Source organism: Miscanthus floridulus, chromosome 13 (assembly GCF_019320115.1).
Source record: "Miscanthus floridulus cultivar M001 chromosome 13, ASM1932011v1, whole genome shotgun sequence".
NCBI classification, from domain to species: Eukaryota; Viridiplantae; Streptophyta; class Magnoliopsida; order Poales; family Poaceae; genus Miscanthus; species Miscanthus floridulus.
This window is the reverse complement of record NC_089592.1, coordinates 29538102-29556067: the sequence shown is the minus strand read 5'-3', so window position 1 is coordinate 29556067 and position 17966 is coordinate 29538102.

The window sequence follows — 17966 nt, the reverse complement described above, 5'->3', positions numbered from 1 at the left end:
TTGGTGCATTAGGTTATAAGAGTTGTTTGGAACCACTTGATGCATAGAACTACCTTGTCCAGAAACATACCTTGAACCCTATGTAGGTCCAGGATCGAATGTATGCTTAGCAATGCTTAGACTGATAGAAGTCAGATGATTTCCTATCACCTGTGAGATATAGGTGGATACCAAAGCACGATTGGCTATATTTGCTATCGTGGAAATAACCATGTGTTGATGAATAAAAGAAGACTGGGCGGGATTGAGATAGAGAAGCAACAAGGCATGGAGGTCTTGGTGCCCATTTATCCCCATCTGTGTCGGTTAAGGACCGATTCGCTGTATGTCATCATGTCATATTGAATGCATGCCTAGCACTTAGCTAGCCGGATAACTCATTCCGACTATGAATCCGAGTAGCTCAATTCAGGACAAGACCTAGTAAGTGAAAGTGTGCACACTAGAGGCAGTAAGGATGTGCAGGTGAAAGGTTCTAATGGCTAGAGGGGGGGGGGGTGAATAGCCTAATAAAATTTCTACAACAACACTTAACAAAATGATTAGACAATTATGAGGCGAAGCAAGTGTTGCGCTAGCCTACTCAAAAAGCAAGCCACCTACCACAATTCTAGTTTAGATACTATCTATTCACACAATAGCTATGACACTACCCTATGTTAGTGTGCTCTCAAAGGCTAACTAAAGAGCCACACCAACCAACCAAGCAAGCTCTCACAACTAGCTATACTAAAGAGCTTGACAACTAGTTTGTGGTAATGTAAAGAGAGTGATCAAGAAGGTTATACTGCCGTGTAGATGAAGGAACCAATCAATCATAATGATGAATAACAATGAAGACCAATCACCTTAGAATCAATGATGAACACAATGATTTTTACCGAAGTTCACTTGCTTGCCGACAAGATAGTCCTTGTTGTGGTGATTCACTCACTTGGAGGTTCACGCGCTAATTGGCTTCACATGCCAAACCCTCAATATGGTGCCACACAACCAACACAAGATGAGGATCACACAAGCCACGAGCAATCCACTAGAGTACCTTTTGGCTCTCTGCCAGGGAAAGGTCAAGAACCCCTCACAATCACCACGATCGGAGCCGGAGACAATCACCACCCTCCGCTCGACGATCCTCACTGCTCCAAGCCATCTAGGTGGTGGCAACCACCAAGAGTAACGAGCAAATCCTGCAGCAAAACACAAACACCAAGTACCTCTAGATGCAAACACTCAAGCAATGCACTTGGATTCTCTCCCAATCTCACAAAGATGATGAATCAATGATGGAGATGAGTGGGAGGGCTTTGGCTAAGCTCACAAGGTTGCCATATCAATGCAAATGGCAAAGAGAGTGAGCTTGAGCTAGCTATGGGGCTTAAATAGAAGCCCCCACAAAATAGAGCCATTGTACCCCTTCACTGGGCACAACACGGGCTGAACGGACGCTCCGGTCATGTTGACCGGACGCTGGACCTCAGCGTCCGGTCGCCCGACGATAGCCACGTGTCTTGATTTCAATGGTCACTTGAGTTGACCAAACACTGCGCACAATACTGACTAGACACTGATCCACCAGCGTCCAGTCGTTTCCAGTAAGGTTCTAGAAACAACTTTCTTTGACCGAACGCGTCCGATCATGCTTGACTAGACCCTAACAGCGTCTGGTCACACATTGACTTTCATCAGCGCTGTTCGACAATAGGACCGGACCCTAGACCTTAGCGTCCAGTTAGTCCAAGACCCAGTGTCTAGTCGTATAACCGACGCTAGTGTCTTTGCTGCCACACTTGACTGAACGCGCTGGTCCCTCTGAGACCAACATCCGGTCACTTAGTGACAAGCAAGACTAACTCCTTTTCATCTCTAACTTCTTCACCCTTGCTCAAATGTGCCAACCACCAAGTGTATCACCTTGTGCACATGTGTTAGCATATTTTCACAAACATTTTCAAGGGTGTTAGCATTCCACTAGATCCTAGATGCATATGCAAAGAGTTAGAGCATCTAGTGGCACTTTGATAACCGCATTTCGATACGAGTTTCACCCCTCTTAATAGTACGGCTATCAAACCTAAATGTGATCACACTCTCTAAGTGTCTTGATCACCAAAACAAAATAGCTCATATGGTTTATACCTTTGCCTTGAGCTTTTTGTTTTTCTCTTTCTTCTTTCCAAGTCCAAGCACTTGATCGTCATTATGGCATCATCATCACCATACTATGATCTTCATTTGCTTCACCACTTGAAATGTGCTACCTATCTCATGATCACTTGATAAACTAGGTTAGCACTTAGGGTTTCATCAATTCACCAAAACCAATCTAGAGCTTTCAGCAGGGAGCCAGTGGCGTGAGTCCAAGGATAGGCCGGGCCTAAACTTCCTGGCAGACTGGTAGAATCTCTTAGGGTGCGGCGCTGATCGGACCCGCGACTATACCTGAATTGTACCAAAGGTGACCCGACGTGACCCCGACAGGGGAAGTATGTTTTTGTATTAGGAATAACTCCCTAGCTGGTTGGAATCAATTCGAGTCACCATCTCTCCTGGATAGTGAGAACTTGACTGAGCAGCGACAATGCAACATTAATTGATGGAATTTGATGGTTATGATGAATATGGAAATGTTACACCAAATATGGTTACTAATGCTTGTTAGCTTAATCATATGATTGCTCTAGTATAGGTGCTAATCTAGAGATGAATAGCTATAATTAACTTGGTTAGCGAATTATAAAATGTATAGCTCAACAAGTGGCTTTTATGCAAAATTTTGTCAAGCTAGCTCCACCTATAAAGCCTTGCATACTCCTTGGTGTCACTTTATTTCTAGTTTATGATGGGTAAGTCTAACTGAGTACATTCGAGTACTCAGGGTTTATCCCACCATGTTGTAGGTGAAGTTCTCAGCTTGCTGAAGATGGTGGCTAACCGCCGGTGGGCTCGGTGACTCTATATTTATTTCTCATCTATATGCTTTGGTCGAAGGATGTCACTTATGCAAGCAATGTATTTGGAACTTATATTAATGTAATCATTTGAAAGTTATGTTGTTTTTGATTAACCAGTTTTAAAACCCAAACTTGTACTATTATTTGTGAACCCATTTGTAATACTATTTCCACTATAACTCTGTGTATGTGATGTGTATTTGTTTAATCATGCAATCTTGGTTATGATGTTGATTTACCGAGGTCCTTCTTGACAATCGGTAGACTATCGGTTTATATAGGTGAAAGTATGCGCGTGTCAACATGTTTAACGGGGACAGCCATACTTGATCTTGTATAAATTGGGCGGTTCTATCACAGCTGACATCAGAGCAAGATTAAGTATAATATTGTCATGTACGTAGTTTTAAAAACAAAGTTTTGATTTTAAAAGCCTATTTGGACTAAAACCTTAGCTATAGACAAATTTATCAAAACTAATTTGCAAAACTATGCTAGCGACAACCTCCAGTTAAGCCCAATTAAGGACCTTTAGGTGGCAATAAGTAAACTAATACTAACTATGTGGGGTTTACTTTCTTGCAATTTTTATTTCGTCATCCATACGGCGTGCTATTGTATGTATGCCATTCGTTTGAATGGTAATGTATGGATCAATATACCTTTGTGACCAGGTAAGTTGGTGAGTGGCATGACCGCAAGATGTGAGCATGCGGTCAAAGGGGAGAGGTAGTTTTGATACTTAAGTATATATATCTCATATATATAAGGAAGTATTTAGTTGTGGGTTAGCTTTGGTACGGCTATATATGCATATTCTATATGCATTTATAGACATATTTGTTTTTGGGTAGCTTTGATATGGAAGTATATATAAATTGGTATATATATATAGAAGTATTTAGCTTGCAACTTAGAGACCAGATTTTTATTTTCGCATATATATAATTGTGGGGTTGGGTTGAAATGAAATCTGTAGGTGTTTTCGAACCACCGATGAGTAAATTTGTATTTGCGCTTTTGGCTCAGATGGTGTGCTCAGAGGACACAAGGGTTTATACTAGTTAGGGCGGAACATCCCTACATCTAGTTTGTTGCTGCTCATGTTACTGGCACTTGGTTTGCAGTAGGGGTTACAAACGGGTGAGAGAGGGAAAGGATCCCAAGTCTCTAGTGGAAAGAGTGAATGGGTGTTGAGAGCTCGATCACTGCTCAGCCATGTGTTCATGTCGTGCTCTTGTGTTTTTATCTCATGGTTGATTCCCATGCAAATCTAGCTCCTCCTTCATGGGGTGCCCTGCTTCCCCTTTTATAGGTGAAGAGAAAGCATGGGTTACAATGAAGGAAAAGGAGAAGAACGAGAGAGAGAGAAGAAGGCTTCTAGGATCGTTGGGTCCTTCTTCTCCTTCATGGAGGTCCCGCCAATCTTGTAGATGTCACTGGCACCATGCGCAGGCATCATCTACCAGTCATGGCGTTCCATTCCATCTCAGCGAACATCGTGGTGAATTGACGCGCCTGTCAGCGTTCGTACAAGGGTTAGGCAGAACAGCACTGGCACACCCGATGCTGTTATTGATGTGAATCCTCAGGTATGGCCCATCATGGCCATGGGTTACATCAAGTTGTGCTTGTCTCTTCCCTAGTGTTAGAGTTTTGACCCAGGCCCATACGCTTCAACCTAAAGTGGTTGGCGGCGGTATTGATCCCCATTGGGCAAGACGGAGCCCATGGCCTTAGGGTCAGGTGAGATGGAGCATGAACCCAAGGGGTTGGGTGAGATAGAGCATGAACCCAAGGGGTCAGGCGAGATGGAAACCGTGTCCTTGGGGTCGGGCGAGACGGAGCACGAACCCAAGGGGTCGAGTGAGATGGAGCTCACGGCCTTGGGGTCAGGCGAGATGGGGCATGAACCCAAGGGGTCGGGTGAGACAGAGCCCACGACCTTGGGGTCAGGTGAGATAGGGTACAAACCCAAGGGGTCGGGCGAGACAGAGCCCATGGCCTTAGTCAAGACCTCCATGGCCAAGAGGTTGGGTGAGACAAAAACCACATCCTTGGGGTCAAGCGAGATGGAGCCCTCACCCAAGGGGTTAGGCGAGACCTTTTAAATCATCTTCCTCCATCTAAGGAAGCAGCATGGGCGCTAACTTCCTTACTTTGGGTATCCCTACTATCGATACCCGATAGTAGCCCCCAAGCCTGCGGAGGAGTAGAATACTCCTTTGGAGGCTTTTCCAGATGGGAGGACTCTGAGGGCCTTGGCCTTCATTTTGTAGCCTATGGCGTGTCCTAGTAGGGCAGTGGTTCCCTTTTGTCATGATTGGTCTTCTTGGGGGCACATAACCGTAGGACTCAAGAGGTCAGAAAGAGTTTTCTTGATTCTGGTCCACTAGGATCCGATCGGTCCGTCGTCATACTATGACCATGCATTTAGTCTCCTTATGAGTCCTAATTTCCTTGGCCCCCACGCATAGTAGGGGTCTGGGCGAGGGTCGGCTCATCTTTTTGATCGTCGTCCCTCAAGCGTTTTTTTCGATAAAACAGAGGGGCTGAGTCGTGCCATGTTTTTTCTTGATGGACAAAACATGGTGCTCGGTGAGCTATTAATGGCTAGTCCGAGTGGGGCCTCGGCTTCCTGTTCATGGGGGTCCGGCATGGGTCAGCTGGTGACCGACTCTAGATTCTTAGTGGCTAATCCATATAGTTCTCGGGTCCATTCGACCGGTCCCAAGGACTCGTTGCCTTTCTTCAAGGAAAAACCATGGACTGGAAACCAACCAAGACTTGAACATGGGCCGAGATGCCCGTGGTGCTCGTACACCTAGGTTCTAGCCACCAGTGGGCCCATCCCTTTCCACCCCTCACTCTTAGTGTGCCTCGGAGCGGCTATGAACCCATCGGTGGGCTGGTCTTTGAACTCCTGGGCCTATATGGGCCATAGGAGCATTTTTAGCCCTGTATCCCTCCTTACCTATGATGGTTCTTGGTCCATCGATCGGGCGAACCATCACCCGACATGTCCTTTGAGGGCATGGACAGAGATTGGGTGTGCATGATCTTTGGAGGGACATGACGTGACCCAGCGCAGTGGTCACATGAATCTAGGTGGATGTAACACCCTAGGTGTTTGTCACCAGTTAAGCAATGGGTTTAAACTCAACCATGGCATGTTAAGTGGTGATGGAGACATTAGGTCAAACATATGAAAATGAGCCACCGCTTAAACTTGGACCATGCACCATTGATTACATACTGCCCTTTCTAAAAAGTATGCTTGAGTAATGCTAGATGTACTTGTTTCATGTGTCTCGCATCAATATCCATCTATATTGATCCATGGAAAAGTTTCGTGAAGTTTGGAATCAAGAAGTCACATGAAATGACAAGTTATGTCCTTGCTTGAATTGTTTTATAAAGCAAATGGAATTCTAGCTCATCAACCAAACCTTGCAACCTTGCCCAAATGACTCTAGATGAACTCTACAACAAAAGTCATGAAAGGTTCATGTTGAGCAAATGCCAAGAAAATGCTCCAATGGGTCACAAAGGATAATTTAAGCTTTATCGTGATTCTACTTTGGTCAAAGTAGAACTATAGCTTCTGCACCTGTTTTAAAGTTGGACATTAAATAAAAGTTGAAGCTCATGTTATGTAGAATAAACTTTGTTTTTGGAGTATACCATGGATCATCTCGGAACCAAGTCTAGCAGTGGCTCAAAGTTGGAACCTGCTGCTGATTTCAACACTTAGAAATATTCTAAGTCTAGAAATTCATCGGCATCAGCATTGACGTCTCGTGTTCTCCAAATTTTGTTAAGCAACTCATTTTGGTCCAAAGATAAAAGTTGAAGTGTACATGATGGCAAAGAGCATGTATAAAGATGGCACTCGTTGGACCTTGTCTTGACCATCGATTTTTGGAGTTTGGTAATCGCTGTCAATGCATTGACACTTGCTAATGGGACACTAATTATCTGCTGATCTAGAGCTCTAATGACTTGGCAACTTAAATGAGAAATATAGAGCTAGTCGAGGTGAACAAACTTTGTTTTGGGCCCGAGGTCTAAATCGGCCCAGATCTGGCCCAATTTGGCGCCCACCTTGCCTACACCGATGCTCACCACGTGCTCAATGGTTTGCCTGCGTGGCCGCCATGTACCGAGTGTGCTCCGCCAAGGCCAATGCGCATCCCACCTCAGTGCCACGCACCTCCTTGTGCCCTACTCCTCCATAACGCGCGCCAGAGCTGCCCCATGCTTTCCCCCACTCGTTTTGCTGCTCCCTTCCTCGCGCTGCCGCTCGCGCCCAGCGCCGGGGCCGCCATGGCCAGCTAGCCGAACTTGTCGCCGCAGTGTCCCTACTACCCCGAGCTCCTTCGTGTTCCCCTGCATGCACCACCGGCTCCGCCAACCTCTCCTCGTTCTCGTGCGCTCCTTCGTCGAGCCAACCTAGGCCAGGAGGCCGGAGGACCGCCGCCGCCACCGCTGCATGCCGCCGCCGTGCATGGTCAGTGAAGCATGGTCCGTCTCCCGGCCATCCGCGACAACCTTAGGGTGCGAATGGACCCCCTGGTGCTCCCCCGCTATTTTTACGCTGCTGACGAGCCTTCTTCGGCCGGCGCCGACGAACTCCTGCGCATCCTCTGCTCCAATCCACGGCAAGGACTTCGCTTAGAAATTCGACAAATGGGAAGAGTGTATCTGCAAACCGTAGACTCATATGAATAGTGCCAGAAAGGATTAGTTTGTTTGCTTTTTAATTTATGGAAACTCCAGGGTCCCTGATGCAAGATTTAGATCTTTTTTTTTATTTTGGCAGATTTGAATGATCCACTTTGAAAATTCATAGTAATTCATAGGAAATTCATAAAATAGCAAATGAGGACTTTTTGGAATCCTTGTGAAATTCTCTATTCCCTAGATCTATAATATGATATGATTTAGTTTAAAGTTTTGGCTACAAAAATCAATTTATGCAGTTAGGTTTGTAATACTAGTCATGTCTTGTCTCTTTCATAACTGAATTTACTTTGCTCAAATAAATGTGAAATTTTTATGGGATGCTCATCAGGTGATTGTTATTGTCTGATAAAAGTGTCATGAGTTTATGCTTTATATTTTAAGAGTTATAAAAATAACAAATGCACTGTAATGCTTTGCTCCTACTCTAAATAGTTTTGCATGTTTGAATTAATTGGCTCAGTTAAGTTATGAATCATGACTTGATGAAAATACATTAGTTGTATTACTTTTCTTAAGATTTCCAAAAAGTTAAATATCATGATTTGTGGCTAAGTAGATCTTGAGTTATACTTGCATAAATCTCTGTGGCTGTTTCTGCCCAAACCCAGATAGGGTTTCCTTGTTCTTACTGTGGGGCCTTCTTACTAGTAGAATTAGCTTTAGGTGTTTACAAAAAAGTTGTTTAGGATTTGCTAAGATTTCTAAAAAGTCTAGAACCACATTTATTGGACATGTATAACTCCATTTGTAGCTATTTGAAGTGGCATATCAGTATCTGTCCATGTTTTAGACAGAGATTCATTCATTGGATTAATTGACCCTGCTAACTGTAGAATCATCTTAATAGGAGAATAATAAAGTTGTAGGTAACTTTATAAGCTTTTCAAAAAGTTATGATTCATGTTTGTTGGAGGTCTAGAACTCTAGTTATGCTTCTCTGAAGATGCTATCAGTTTTCTATACCACTACTATTAGGCTGCATGTGTAGTTTTGCTTGTGCAATTATTTTCATGGTGTAAATGATGTTGCTATGGTTGTAGTGAATACAAAATTTGTAGCAAATTTCATAATCTTTCTTGTGTTCAAATTGTATGACCATAGGCCTGATAGTTTAGGAGTTACATGACTTTTAAGTCTTCTGTCAAGTTTTAATTGTATTTGGAGCAGATCTGAAAGATGCTAGTGTTTGATCTAGTTAGGATTTGAATCAAACCTAGATGATAATAATAAAGTTGTAGATAACTCACTTAAACATCTTGTGTTAAAGTTTCCTGGCAATTGGCCAAACATTTTGTGAGTTATGCCTGTTTAAAGTTGGGTTACAGAATTGATTGCTCTCTGTCTTGTTTAGACCAGTTTCTGTAAATGGGTATAATTGACTTAGTTAACTTGAGAATCATGATAAGATGATTAAATATGAATTGTATAAAATTTCATAAGCTTTCGATAATGTCTTGTTGCATGGCTATTGAATTTGTATAACTCTAGTTATGATCCAAACATAATGCGGTTGTTTGCAGTCCAGAAATAGACAGATGCTAGTTGTGTTTGTTTACTCCACATGTTGCTAAGTGTGGCTTATGCCCTTGTTGATGGTCAAGTTATGATACTTGTGACCTTGTTAAACTTGTGTCATGCTTGATGTGCTTGCTCTCTATAGTTAGTTGTGTGATGTTAGTTAAATAGCTATTGGTGTCTATGTCTTGCATAATCTTGTGTTTGCCTTGAATGCTATTATATGATGCATCTTATATTACTATTCTTCATATTCATGCACTTGCATCTTGCATCTCATCTAGGTACGCTAGATGAACCACGTGAAGGACATGAGGTTGGAACCGGACCTGAAGACGGTGTATGGTGGACTTTTCCCGAAGATGGAAGGATCCCTGGAGTACATGCCTGAATAGGGGATGCTCACCAAGCGAGTGTCATCTAACAAGCACTGATCTAGTGTTGGATTCTAGGCAAGCCCCGGAGCATTCTAAGTCTCCTAGTGTTTTACAAAATATTACTCGAGTTCCTTATGATTGATGCATTAGGTTATAAGAGTTGAATGGAACCGCTTGCTGCATATAAATTCCTTGTCCAGATATATACACCGTTAACCCTGTGTAGGTCCAGGATCGAACATATGCTTAGCCATGCTTAGACCGATAGAAGTCGGGTGATTTCCTGTCACCTGCGAGATATAGGTGGATACCGGAGCACGGTTGGCTATAATTGCTATCGTGGAACAGAACCATGGGGTGATGTAAATCGAGGCCGGACGGAGTCTATGTGTAGGTTGACTCATGTGATTCCGTTTGTGTCGGTTAAGGACCGTACCATTGTTGGAACTTCTGACAATATTGAACACATGCCTATCACTTAGCTGGCCGGATAACTCATTCTGACTATGAAGCCGAGTAGCTCAACTCGGGCCGAGTCCCGTTCTGTTGTGCACTCCTTGTAGGGAGCCAAACTGAGCCCAAGGGCAGGGTAGTCCTGAACGTCCTAGCATTTGGTGTCCCCAATTGTGCAGCACAGTACGAACTCGCGAAATGTGTACCTGAGTTGTACCAAAGGTGACCTAAGGCTACCATGGCTGGTAGACCTAGGTTTGTGTTAGGAATAAATTCCTAGCTAGTTGAAATCGATTCGAATCACCGTCTCTCCCGGATAGTGAGAAACTTGGCTAGCTCCTGCATTGTAGTAACTGTATTGTGGAACATGATGGTTCGAATGAATATAGAATTACAATACCTGCTATGGTTACTATTCTATGCTACTAAAATGATATACCACATGTTTGGCACAGGATAGTTGCTAATTTAGACATGGATAGTCATAATTAACTTGATAACAGAATTATAATTATATAATTTAGTTAATTGCTTTTTATGCAAAATGTTGTCAAGCTACATCCACTTATATAGCCTTGTATGATCCTTGGAGTCAATTTTATTCTGGTTATGATGGGTAAGTCTAGCTGAGTACATTTGAGTACTCAGGGTTTATCCCACCATTTTGCAGGTGAGGTTTTGACCTACTAAAGATGGTGGCTAACCGCCGGTGGGCTCGGTGACTCTATGTTATCTCTCATCTATATGCTTTTATCTGAGGATGTCACTTATGTTAGCAATGTATTTGAAACTTATATTAATGTAATCATTTGAAAGCTATGTTGTTTTCACTAATCGATTTTGAAACCCCAAACTTGTACTATTAATTGGGAACTCATTTGTAATATTATTTCCGCTACAACTCTACGTATGTGATGTGTATTTGCTTAATCATGTGATCTTGGTTGTGATGTTGATTTACCGAGGTCCTGCATGACACTCGGCAGACTACCGGGTTTATATAAGTGAGAGTATGTGCGTGTCAACGTGTTAGCGGGGACAGCCGTACTTGATCTTGTATAAATTGGGTGGTTCTATCATAGTGGATGGTTCACCTCCTCACCCCACTCTGCCTTATAAATAGTAGCCTCCCCTTTCATGTTTCTACACACCAAAACCACAGCCTTACCTTCTCTGTTTCTCCGTTGTCGCCGTTTGGATCTACTGTGCTTGATAGTCCACCACTGGAGCCCTAGATCTACAGCCTCTGCTCCTCCGCCACCGCCTTTGCTTCTCCGTAGCCACCTCCATGCTCCATGGATTTGTGGCATCGCTCCGATGCTACCTAGGTGTGCATGGAGGGCCTTGTCAAGCGTGGTCTTCTCCGTGGGAGGACCAATGTAGCGGAGTGGCTTGTGCCCGGCCATGAGGAGGCACCGATGTCGGCCAATGGCTACATCATCTCCTTCATGCTCTTCCATGAGCGCAGACTCGTGGTTCCTCACCCATTCTTCCAGGGTCTGCTGCACCATTATTAGATCAAGCTACAGCACTTGAACCCCAATGGGATCCAATACATCACGGCCTTCATCACGATGTGCAAGGGGTACCTGGGGATCGAGCCCCACTTCGAGCTCTGGAGTATTTCTTCTCCATCTCCTTGATGAAGAAGGAGAGAGGTCGGGAGACCTGGTGCCAATGGGATGTGTGGGCATCCACCTCCGAGGGTAGCGAGCGGCCGAGTACATGCCCTGCCAGCTCTCCAGATATAAAGAGGGGTGGCACTCGCATTGGTTCTACCTGAAGGATGACCCTGTCGCACCCTTGCCAGCTCTCCAGATCCAACATGGGGCATCTAATCAAAGAGGTTCTACCGTCATGGCCATGAGGGCCACCCGTTAAGGAGAAGAAGAGGATGTGCGACCTCCTCAAGGCCATCACATTCCTAAAGACCCATGACCTCTACGGGGCTGGCGTCATTGGGGGGTATCATGTGAGGAGGGTGGTGTCTCTGATGGCTTGTGTCCTCCCACTATACGAGATGACGCCCGACACATAGCTCATCAGGACGACACTCGCCTAGGGGCTGCTCCATGATAGCGAGGTCACGTAGCACATTAAGGAGGCCATAGGGGAGGCTGACACCGTATTCCTGATCATAGGGCATCCTATGATGCGACCGAACATAGGCTTCATTGAGCTACCGACGGGGTTAGTCTTCTAGGACTTCGTCATGTTGCTGCCAGAGCACATGGCCGTAAGGGTGGGAATCATGCCATGGATGAACAATGGAAGAAGAAGAAGGATGATGAGGAGAAGAAACAATGGTTGAAGCAGCGAGAGAAGCTGCAGTGAGGGAAGCGGCGTCAAGGCTCGTCGATAGAAGAGGAGGAAGAATAAGAAGATGAGGAGGAGGATGATGGCTCCATGTTGCCCATACTATGGGATGATCTAGCTACCATGGATGAGGACCCACCTTCACGATAGGTGGGGCCCTTCCCATGGCATGTCATGAGGCAGGAGAGGGAGGACATGCCCCCAGAGCGAGCAGAAACGAACCGCCCCACCGCGTCTGGACCTTCGATGGTGGCCTTGGAACCGGCAGAGCCAGGCTGACTCACCTCATCCGGGCCTTCGACGGTGACCATAGAGCCAGTAGAAACAGGTTGCCCCGCTCCATCTGAGCCCTCGGCGACGCCTCCAGAGTTGGTGGGAGGTGGCCATTTTGATTCGTCCATGCCCTCCAAGCCAAGGGAGGGCTCGAAGCGACAACATGCCAACGATGAGTAGCCAGGGTTGGGCAAGTTGGCCCCAAGATGTCCTCATATGATGGCGTCAAGGTGAGTCAAGAGTTTTTGTCATCCTTTTGTCCTAACAAATTTTTGTCATGAACTGACCACCATGTTCCTTGCAGCATCGGAGGACATGGGACTCTCCTGCGGCTCACTCCAAAAAAGATCATCCTCCAGCAAATGTGCCAGGAGCCGGCTAGTGCCACATCGGTGGTGAGCGTGAGTAGCGTTGGGGCGGCCATGGCATCAGCGGGGGAGGCATAGCTGATGGTTGCGTCGGGGTAGGGTGCGTCTAGGGCATCTGTGGTGGGCGAGGCACGACCAGACATGTCCTCAACATCATAGCCAGAGGCGGCATGGCTAGAGCCATTGTCCATGCAGGTGGCTGTGTCCATGGTGTGGTAGATGGTAGGGGGCATGCTTGAGTCATCCTTTGTGGATGTGGTGATAGGGCAGGTGTCCATGTCGACATGACCTGCCCCCTCCATCACTAGAGGAGCTACTCTGGAGGAGCTACCGCCACCAGAGAGGTCGGCGTCGCCTGAGGTCGGTGTGGGGATGTCTCAGTCTCTGGTTCGAATGGCTGCCCTTGATGAAGCGGTAGAGGAAAGGGAATGGGGGAGCGTCCACACGGAGGTTGGGGACACGGTTTGTGCCCTGACCACCATGCTAAGCTCGATGTGAGACATTGTCGCCCCGGTTGGTTAGGTATGATATGACCGTGCTTCTGACCCTTATGTTCTCCTTCCACGCCTCTAAGTCTTGTCTTCTTCGTAGATCCTTATGGCCCATAGCTAGGAGAAGTCCTAGTTCCTTGCTAAAGAGATGCGGTGGAGTGAGGGGCTAGCCACATAGCTCGCTGCCGCCCATTAGGAGGTGGCCGAGCTTGCCCCTGCCACCCAAGATGTGTCCAACCTCTAAGTTAGGGAGAAGGACACTCGCAACGATGCCTGCGAGGCCAAGGAGAAGCTCGTGGCCCTGATCAAGAGGGCTATGGAAGGAGTGGGACAATTTGCTCTAGGCTGTGGAGGAGCTCCAGATGGGGACTAAGCTGGCTCACTAGTAGCATGCTGTCGCTTAGCAGCGGTTCGGCCACCTCGAGAATGGGCTTCAGAGGGAGAGGGACCTGAAGGTTGTAGCTAAGGGTGTGTCCACTAGGCTTGCCATAGAGGTCGGGCAGTGCCAAGAAGAGGTCTGGTGCCTAGAGGCCGAGGTGACTCGGTAGCGTGATGCGGTGCACAATCTTCAGGCGGATGTGGACGGTAAGTCCCTAGTTTCCCCTGCTATTTTTCTCCCTAGAATCCATGGTAAGCCTTTTGATAAGGTCGGTATGTGACTTGGGCAGGTCTCGATGACAAGCTTAGGGCAGAGGTGGTAAAGAGCCATGGCTTAGAGAAGGAGCTCAGCGAGGTGAAGGACACCCTCCAGAAGGAGAGCAACGAACATGACAACCTATGTGTCGTCGTCCAGCTGGTTTGCGATAAGCTCGAGCTGGCCATGGAGCAGGAGACAAGCTCGCTCGTGGTTTATGCTACCCAGATCATGGACCGAGCATGTGATATGGCAAGGAGCGTGCTTCACTTTGGCGTTCAGTGATCATTCGTGATCACTCGTTCTCATTATGAGAACATTGATCTAGCGACGATGAGCCAAGGCTTCGCACCCATCTATACCAATGCCGAGCTAGACGACATTGAGAAGGAGGTGGCCCTCCTAGCGGATGACCTTTCCACCAAGATAGAGGATGATATCATCCCCCTGAGGGGTTAGTTTAGTTAGATAGGCCAGGCAGTGCACTTGTAATAAGCGGACAACTTCTAACCCTTCTATTTCGTCTAAACAAGCTTGTTTTTTCATTTGAACAAATTTGTTCTTTCTCCCTTTTTATGTGTAAAAAGAGGTTAATGCATTTCGACCCTTCTTGTTGTTAAGACCATAGAGCACGAGGTGTGGGCAGGAAACTCTGGTCATGCTGGTAAGCAAGAGTGCCATAGCCACTGGGGCGTAGGTTTCTTGCAGTTCGACTAGTTTTTCTTGGCGTTCATTTCTACAAAATCTTGCCTTTAGTTTTTTAATGTGAGAAAGGGTCAGGCACGGTGACTATTTTAGAAAGGGTATATGTATACCCTTATTAGCCCCCGATTGAGACCCGACCCCTTGCCATTGCTGAGGTCAGGTTTCACTAAAGATCGAGGAGACGATAGCAAAACTGGTCGGAGAAAGTGTCTTTTGTTTTAGAAATGTTATTCTTAGTTTTTGTATGTACCGCCTCCCTAAGATCTGAGCCATTGTTCTATGACTATGTATTTGGTCTCCTTGTGAGTCTAACTTCCCTTGAGCCCCCGCGCATTGTAGGGGTTTAGTCGAGGGGTTAGCTCATCTTTGTGATAGTCACCCCGTCCGTGGTTTCCGCAATCGAAGGGGTTGAGCTCACGTCACTTGCCTCAATGGCTCGAGTGTTGCACTTGGTGAGCTCACTAACAGGCATGTCCGAGTGGAATCTGGGTCCGTCGTTTGTAACAGGGTAAACATAGCCCTCATGTGGCATTCCACAGCTCCTTAACATGCCTCCTGACAGATGTCTGGATCATTCTAGAGACTGACTTTGGTGGCTTGCTGGCCTCCCCTTGATGGAGATTCTATGGGCATGGCTCAAGGTTAGGATCAAATGAGAAGGTTGAGATAACCTAGTCCGCTTCTGAGTGGGTCGGGCAAAGGCCATTGGGGCTCATCTGCATTTCCCCCCTGGGTCTATTCGACGTGAGGCAGCCTCGAGCTCTTCATGGGCTGGCCTTTGAACCTTGGTCGGTTGCCGCTCATGTTGAATGAGACGACTATCGCTTTGTGACATGACATGAAGCATTGTGATGCAATAATTGCATATGCAATGCTTGTATGTATGAGAATGGATGAATGAATGCTCATGCACTAGAAAGGTACAGTGGGGGTTAGTAAAGTTACCTCGATGGCTTGAGTGACAGGTTTGGGGGGCTCTTATCGGATATGTTCGAGTGGAATCTAAGTACGTCATTTGTGATGAAGTCGGCATAATCCACATGGGGCATCCTACTGCTCCTTACTCGTCTCTCGGCAGCGGCCCGAGCCATCCGATCGACTTGGGTGACCCGCTAGCACAGGACTTACCTCGATGGAGATTCTATCGGTGGGCCCCTCCAAACCCTTCCTAGGAAGGTGGAAGCTAAAGCTCAGGGTGTGGGAAAAAAACATTGATCATGCTGGTGAGCAAAAACGCCATAGCTGCTAGGGCATAGGTTTCTTGCGGTTTGACCAGTTTTACTCGGCGTTTGTTTCCGCAAACCTTGCCTTTATGTTTTTAACGTGATAAAGGGTCGGGCACAGAGAATGTCTACTGAATAGATATACTCTTATCATCCCCTGAGTGAGGCCCAACCCCTTGCCATTGCTGGGGTCGGGCATCACTTAAAGATCAAGGAGTCGATAGCGAAACTAATAAGAAAAAACATGTGTAAATTAAGGGTGACCTATTTCTCGGTAGCAGTCCGAGCCGTCCGATTGACATGGGTGACCCGCTGGCACATGACTTACCTTGATGGCTTGAGTGATGGGTTCAAGGAGCTCTTATCAGATATGTTCAAGTGGAATCTAGGTCTATCGTTCATAATAGGGTCGGCATAGCCCTCATGTGGCATTCTACTGCTCCTTAACCCATCTTCCAGCAGATGCCTAAGTTGTTCCGGTCGACTTGGGTCACCCGCTAGCATAGGACTTACCTACAGAGATAGAGGATGAGATCATCCCCCCAAGAAATTAGTTAGGCAGATAAGCTAGGCGGCGAACTCAGAATAAGTGGACGAGCTCTTAAATTTCGTTATGGCCAAACAGATTTTTAGCCCTTCTTCCCTTTTTGTATAAAAAGGTTAATGCATTCCTACCCTTTCTGTCGTTAAGGCTGTAAAGTTTGGGATGCGGGTGAACAAACTCTGATCACGCTAGTGAGCAAAAACGCTATAGCTACTAGGGTGTAGGTTTCTTGTAGTCCAACCAATTTTACTCAGCGTTAGTTTCTGCAACCCTTGCTTCTAGATCTTAACATGAGAGAGGGTTAGGCATAGAGAATCTTCACTAGGTGGATATACTCTTAAATGCATTCTGACTCTTTCCATAGTTAAGGCTTAAAAAGTTCAGGGTGCAGGAAAAAACTCTAATCACGTTGGTGAGCAAAAATGCCGTAGCCACTGGTGCGTATGTTTCTTGTGGTCCGACCAGTTTTACTCAGTGTTTGTTTCTACAAACCTTGCTTCTAGGTCTTAATGTGAGAAGGGGTTAGGCATAGAGAATGTATACTGGATAGATATGCTCTTATCAGCCCTCGAGTGAGGCCTGACCCCCTACTATTGCTGGGGTCAGGTGTCACTAAAGATCGAGGAGTTGATAGCAAAACTAATAAGAGAAAGCATACGTAGATTTAAGGGTAAAAGCGACATAGCTATTTGATATTCTAGGCATTGATGAAGACTTTGCCATCGATGGTCCTAAGCTTGTAGGTGCCTAGTTGGAGCACCTCCGTGATGACGTACTATCCCTTCCACAGTGAAGAGAGCTTGTGGCGGTTCTTGTTGCTTTGGACAAGGCAGAGCACTAGGTCCCCGACATTGAAGGCCCGACCCTGCACTCAATGGTTGTGGTACCGGTGCAATGCTTGCTGGTAGTTGGTCGAGCGAAGGAGGGCAATGTCACGCACTTCATCTAGCTGGTCCATGGCATCCTCGAGGGATGTCTTGGCTCCCTATTCATCGTACACCCTGACCCTTAGCGCTCCATAGTCGAGGTCAGTCGGGAGGACAGCCTTAGAACCATAGACCATGAAGAATGGCGTATAGCCAGTGGCTCGGCTAAGGATTGTCCTTAGGCTCTAGAGCACCACAAGAAGCTCTGCGACCCATCGTCTACCAAACTTGTTCAACTGGTTGAAGATCCTAGGTTTGAGGCCTTGTAGGACCATACCGTTCATGCGCTCGACTTGCCCATTAATGCGGTGGTGCGCCACGACGGCCCAATTAACATGGCTATGGTATTCGTCGCAGAATAGGAGGAACTTGTTTCTGGTGAACTACATGTTGTTGTCCATGATAATGGAGTTTGGGACTCCAAAGCGATGGACGATGTCAAGG